The sequence below is a fragment of the Halichoerus grypus genome, chromosome 2, assembly GCF_964656455.1.
Source record: "Halichoerus grypus chromosome 2, mHalGry1.hap1.1, whole genome shotgun sequence".
Taxonomy (NCBI): domain Eukaryota; kingdom Metazoa; phylum Chordata; class Mammalia; order Carnivora; family Phocidae; genus Halichoerus; species Halichoerus grypus.
In genome coordinates, this window is record NC_135713.1 from 86,717,255 (window position 1) to 86,724,542 (window position 7,288).

Genomic DNA, 7,288 nt, shown 5'->3' on the forward strand with positions numbered 1-7,288 from the left:
TCCTGTAACCTCATTTTACATGTAACATCAAGCCACCCAACACTGATTTAGTTTCTTTCTAACAACTTATGGTCAAACTTTTGTTGATGGCTCTTTGAAACTTTACTGATTTCTAATATGAATTGTGTATTTACTTGAATCTTATCCAATTTGATATGCCATATTTGAAAAGGAGATAGGGTAAACCTCCAAAATACTGATTGCAAATTCAACCTTAAATTTAATAGTATAGTTATTCTAAACAAAATAAATCCTGTTTCATGTACTACAAATATATATAAAAGTTATAGTTCAACTATATTCAAAATAGATTTGAGATGGGATTGTAGACTTATTTGCTCTAAGCTTCTTTCATTTAAATGTAAAATATTAATGAAGATATACTTATTATTATACATGTTTTTTCCTTGCATTGTCATTTATATTTTAATTTTAGGATTTATTTTCTATTTAAAGATGACAAATTCACGTCACATAAATGTATATGAATAAGACAAGATGTGTGGTTATTAAAAATCAAGAACTTCATTCTAAAATCACAAGAATTTTGTGGTGAGTATGCTGCCTTGTCTGGCTACAGCTCTAGCTACAGTCTCCTCAGACTCCAGCATGGTTACGGCTTGGAGTGAGCTGCTGCCATAGCGCACTGAACTTAGGGGATAAGGGTGACGTAGAGAGGTAGCAGTATGAAGGCCAGTCATAGTCTCGAGTTGGCTTCACTCTCTATTTATCTACATGGTCTTATGCTTGCCCTTTTTATAAAATTATCTTACCCTTACTATGTAGCATATCAAAATTTTATTCATTTCTTTTTTTTTTTTAACATTTTATTTATTTATTTGACAGAGAGAGACACATGAGAGAGGAAACACAAGCAGGCAGAGTGGGAGAGGGAGAAGCAGGCTTCCCGCGGAGCAGGGAGCCCAATGCGGGGCTCGATATCAGGACCCTGGGATCATGACCTGAGCTGAAGGCAGACGCTTAATGACTGAGCCACCCAGGTGCCCCCAAATTTTATTCATTTCTTCCACAAATACTAAATTTCTACTGTAGGGCAATATATTAGTTTTCTACTGCTGTATCACACATTATCACAAATGTAGCAGCTTAAAACAACAAAAACTTATTGACTCATAGTTTTGTAGGTTAGAAGTCCAGGCATGACATGACTGAATTCTCTGCTCAGTCTCATCGAGCTAAAACAGAGGTGTTACCTGGGGCTGTACTTCTTATATGGGGCTCAGGTTCTCATCCAAGCTCATCCAGGTTGTTGGCAGAATTCAGTTCTGTGTGGCTGCAGGACTGAGGTCCCTGCTTTCTTGCTGGCCCTCAGTTGAGGACTGCTTTTAGCTCCTAGAGGCTGCCCATTGTTCCCTGCCACGTGGCCTTTATTCACAACCTGCATGTTACATTCTTCTAGACCAGTCAGGATGTGTCTCTCTGACTTCTTCTATGAGCAGCAGAGAAAACTCTGTTTTTAAAGATTCATATGATCAGGTCAGGCCCACCAGGATGGTCCCCCTATCTTAAGGTCAACAGATTAGGGACATTAATTGCATCTGTAAAATCCCTTCATAGTAATACATAGATTAGTATTTGAGTGAATAAGTGGAGAAGATATATCTACATCAGGGGCCAGGAATCTTGGAGGGCCCTCTTAGAATTCTACCTAAGAGTTAGCTATTTATTATGTGTCTCATTACTTGGACACATTAGAGAAAAAAAAAAAATTATATATATATATATATATATATATATATATATATATATACATACACCGGTCCACATGGAGCAAACATTCTAGAAAGTTTAGGGAAAAAAATTATATGTAAGATCTTAGTATCCTGTTGTTTCAGGACATTTAGAAAATATCCAGATATAAAGTCACCAGGATAGGCTAATATACCTGTTTCATATTTATTATTCTCTTCTAGTATTCAGTTAACTATTTTTAATAGATGGTGTTTTTTTCATATAAACATGTATATAATGAAAATGTATAAGTTATAGTTTTACCACTTGAGCACTCCTTTTTTATTTTAGATTCATGGAATTTGAGGGAGGGACCTTAAAGAACACACCATCCTTTATTAGCATTTAAGGGTAAGGTAGTTGAAAGGAGACCTTTCCTGTTTATAGCTAATAAAATATCAAGGTTCTATTATATGTTTTATGAATATGTGTATTTCTTTTCAAATGATAACAGATGTGACCGTCCTAATGAGTGCATTTCTTGAAATAGAGCAGAAACTTAAATAGCTAGAATGGGCAGGATACCAAGGAAACAGACTAATCAGGCAGATGGTGACTGTTTCCTAGGGAAAGTCTGAGTAAACCAGTAACTCTACAGCAGTGATCTGAAAATAAAGGAACATATGTGAACATGGAAAACTTAATGTTTTTCATATATTTTTTCATTACATTATTATCATTAGATTTATATACACACTGTTATTCATTACCATTGATCACATGTTGAAATTTAAGTTGTTCCCTTCATTATAATGTTTTCTCTTCATATTAACAAAATTTTGCCAAAAAACACTTTTTAATAACTAAGATGCAGCAATGGATTTCTTTCTTTCTTTTTTTACAAAGGAAAAAGCACCTTTTGAGCATTTCTACTAGTCTTTTAAATTAATCATTTTGAAGTGAATTGATCTACAAATTTAAAATAGATTCATAAATGACCAAAATCTGTTATGTAAAAAAATAAAAATCACAACAAACTGAAATGCACTTGCTAAAGAATGAAATTGTACTAAAAAACAAAAGTAAAAAAAATATCCTAGCAGGAAACCAGGAACGGAATAAAAACACAGAAAGGTATCTCTGGCACAGTGCCCTGAAGGTCAACAACCATGGCCCAGAGCATGAGGTAATGTCAGAAATAAGAAAACACCCTGGGTCAGACCTTGTCACTCGGATCCTAAGACCATTAGTGATCATGTAAAAATGTAATCTGTATAAGGATTTATGAAATTTTTATATATTTCATCTCATCTCTACTTTATAACATCCTGGTGGGACAAAGCAGTTCTTGTTATCCCCATTTTACAGAGATATAGACAGAAATTAGTTTTCCACAATTCATAGTTCCTAAGTGGCAGATCAGGAGCAAGAGCTAAGTCTTCTAAATCTTTTGACGGATGGAACAGTCAGGAGAGAGTGGCTCTCAGGGAAATGCCACTTAGCATCTTAATATATAGACAGCCCATAGTTTGCCTGCAGTCTTAGGAGAGCAGGGGTTAGCATTATTTAAAAGAAAAAACAACAACACTACCCTGTACTCACTTACTTTCTAAAAGTTGCAAATGGTTTGCACTGTTTCATAGAAATTTCTTTGCTTGAATTTCTTTGTCTCAAATTAAGGAAATCGAAAGGAGCAACCACAAAACAATGGGAATCTGATGGACCTTAAAAGGAGTGTCCTTTTGATTGATTTCATCATGCCTAAGGTAGTTCCCGCAAACTGGCAAGTTAACTGGGGAAGGATAGGAGGGGTAAATTTGAAAAAGGTGGTGAAGAGGAACCAACTTTTTGGGGGTCTGTAATCTGATGCAAGCACAAATGTATATGTTCACCATTCTCTAAAAAGGGTAGGGGGCACTCTAGTTATAAATAAATTTATACTGATGAAGCTAATCTAATGATACTTTATGTATAAGATGAAAAACAAAAAGGGTAGTGGTACCTGTGTGGTCTTCACAATCCTTTTTATCTCTGATAACAACAGCTGTTCGTCCATCTACGTGAAAACATAATGAGGCTATTTACTTTCTCATTTCTTTTTAAAATCTTTTGTTTTTTTTTCTTTTTTTCTTTTTTATTGTTATGTTAATCACCATACATCACATCATTAGTTTTTGATGTAGTGAAAAAAAATTCAGGATTATAGAAGTTATTAAATATTACAAAGAGTTTCTGTATTTACTTCATCTATCTAGTTCAAATGTTAACATCTTACCACAGGACAATTATAGAGCAGGAAATTAATATTGAGAAAATTATAACTAATCTATAGATCTTACTCAAATGTCACCAACTGATCACACATTGCATTTAGTTGTCATGTCTCCTTGGTCTCCTCCAATCTGGGAGTTCCTCAGTCTTTCCTTGTCTTTCATGATCCTGGCACTTTTGAAGAGTGCTGGTTAGGTATTTTGAAGAACGTGTCTCAGTTTGTGTTTGGCTGATGTTTCCTCATGGTTACATTTAGGGTAGGCATTTTTGGCAAGATTACCATAGAGGTGGTGTTGTGCCCTTCTCAGTGCATCATGGCAGGATGCACATGGTGTTGATATGCCTCATTATGGATGATACGTACGGATGATACATTGAGACATATTAGCAACATGTGCCTCCATAATGCACTGAGAAAGGAATAACACACTCAGACATAGTCCTTTCCTTTTCACATGATCAGGGTGACCCTGAAAGTTATTTTTGGAAGAAGTTATTTCTTCAGCCTGGGTCCATGAATGACTGCATGAAGCAGAATCCTTTCCAGCTCCAGCCACTAACCTGCAGCTCTCTTGGGCTATTTATGTGTGAGAAAAATAGTTACTGTGTTTGAGCCATTGTATACTTTGAGTACTTTCATTAGAGCTGTTAGCCTACCTGGTTGTATTAACTAGAGTTAGATTCATGTCCAACTAGAGGAAGTGCTTCATCCAATAATACTCCTGTGATTTTCTTCACTCTTTATTAGTAGTTGCCAAATCTATTTCCATAGCCCATATTTCCCACAAATATTTCTATTCAATTCTCTCCAAATTCAAGTTTGAAATAGTTTAAGCTTGGTATCCCACTCCCATCTTTAATTATATTGTATTTAGGTCCTCCTTGTTTTTAAGCACCCCAAAATTAGTCATTTTTTTTTCAGTATTTAATTAGATTTACCTTTTTTTTTTTTCACACAGACAATGCTTTTGCATCCCACATACTTTAGCAGTTCTCTTAAGGAGGATCTGCAAATAGTAAACCTTCTGACTTTTCCTGAAAAAAAAAAAAAATGTCTTTATTTCATAATAAATCTTGAGTGATAGTTTTATCCTTTGAAGATATTTGTTTCCCAGCATGAAACTTGTGAAAATGAAAATGGATTAAATTATCCTGAAAAATACAGAGATTCTCAGATTGGATTTTATTGGATTTAAAATCTAAGTTTAAGCTATATTTTTTCAAGAATCACACCTAAAATATAATAATCTCAAAAGACTGAAAGTAATGGAATAAAAGTAATGAATAAAAACAGTTACACAAAAAATCCAACCAAAATAAATCTGTCAGAGTAATACTGATATTAGAAAAAACACTTTATAGCAATATCATTATCAGGATTAAAAAAGTTGATTACTTAATGATAAAATGATCAATTTACCATGAGGACAAGGACTACTAGAGCTGATCAATATCCATTTTCTCCTCTTCTTTTTTGGCACACAACTAGAATACTTTCATAGGCTTCTTATAATTTTATTAGAATCACAGAGTTGACTTTTAGCCATTGGAATATGTCCAAAAGTTATTTGCCATTTCTAGGTCTGGCATGTTAACTCTTTCGATTTGTGTCTTTTCAGACTTTCTCCCCATTCTGCAGTGATTTTGGAAATCTGTTGAAGATGGATATGCATTAGCTATGCTATATGCCTTCCATTTTTCCTCTTACTGATCAGAGTTTTTATTATAGTTAATTCATTTCATGATCCATTATTTTATATTAGATGTGTGTATGCATGTTTGGGAGTGGTGGTAAAAATAAGTTGTGTCTTCAGTTCATAGGATTCCATTTCAGAACAAGCCGAATATTCACATCTTGGGGAAGACTGCACATTCCTTGGATATCTTGGACTTTGAGCTGAATGCACTGACTGGAAGGAACTTTCCATTGTCTTCTCTGGGGAGGCGATGAGTATATTCTGCATGTAGAAATAAGAGTAAAATGCATGTCTCAGAAGTCTTACAGTTAGGTTGAAGTCATGTGGACAGAAGTGATCTATGCCACTTCTAGTCTTGAGACACAAAAACTATTTATTTGCTCCATCCTCCATTTCCTGTCCCCTGCCTGGGGTGATCTTGGAGACCACACGATGAAGACTGTGTGTCACAAGAAGAAAGATGATTGGGTCCTTGATTAACTGCATTGTTCAATAAACCAAAACTTGGGTCTTCCCAAAGATTAATAAAATAGTCCTCAGAAAGACTGATCAGTAATGCAAGGAGAGGGCATTGGTAAATAGTATCAGGAATGAAAATAAAATAATTATAGATATGGTACAAATTAAAATATCAAAAATCATAAGAAAATTATTAAAATTTTATAAAAATAAAATTTAAAACACAAATGGAAAATTCTTGATACAAATTTAAATGACCTAAATTAACTTGAGAAGAGTAACCTCTATCTGAGGATACAACAATCACAGAAATTGAATCAGCAGGCAAAAAGCTATCCAAAATAAAGACTCCAAGCGCAGACACTCTTAGAAGCAGGTTCTACCAATACTTCAAAGGACAGAAAAATCCCTCTTTTCCACAAAATATGATAAAAAAATAGAAAAAGAAGCAAATTATACAGCAACTTTTATAAAATCAGTGTATTCTGTATACTAAAACTAGAAAAACAAATAAGAGAAAGAAAAATTATAGGTTTAACCACCCTTATGAGTATACATGCAAATATCTTAAAGTGTTGACAAACTGAATCAAACGAGTATTTTAAAAAACATGTTATGGTCAAGGGTGGTTTATCCCAGGAATAATGTTTGAGCATTATAAAATCCTCATTCGTATTAGGCAAATAATGCCTATTATTCCACCAATAACCATCATTACTCTGGAGTTTCTAACCAATGAAATAAAATAAGAAAGAAATAACAGTTGTATAGATTAGGGAGACTCATATACTTATTATCTGAAGATTATTTGCATAGAGAATCCAGTAATGTCTACACCCAAACAACAGGAATTAACATGAGAGTTAGGAAAGGTTCCTGCGTGCAAGAGCAAGGTACCATACTAACAGAGTGTCTGTATGCCAGCAGGTAATGAGACTGACATGTGCCTTAACAGTATTCTGAGCAATGAATAAATCAGTGTCACTGATATTTCCCTACCAGATACTGATATTCCAAAGATATATTAATAAAACTGTGCTGTTATTTCAGGAATAAATTAATAGACTAAAAAAACAAAACTCAGAGACAGGAACAAACCCACATATGTGAGAACTTGGAGTATGACAGGCACGACATTACAATTCAGTGCAAAAAGACCAGACAACTCA

The 7,288-nt window shown here is 34.2% G+C and overlaps 1 long non-coding RNA gene across 1 annotated transcript; it reads left to right on the top strand.

The window, feature by feature from the left end:
* Nucleotides 1-486: 486 nt before the first annotated feature.
* LOC144380966 (uncharacterized) lies at nt 487-6,184 on the top strand. The gene is made up of 3 exons (XR_013445335.1): nt 487-552; nt 3,373-3,458; nt 5,778-6,184. It is a non-coding gene; the product is annotated as an uncharacterized LOC144380966 (long non-coding RNA).
* The last annotated feature ends 1,104 nt before the right edge of the window (nt 6,185-7,288 follow it).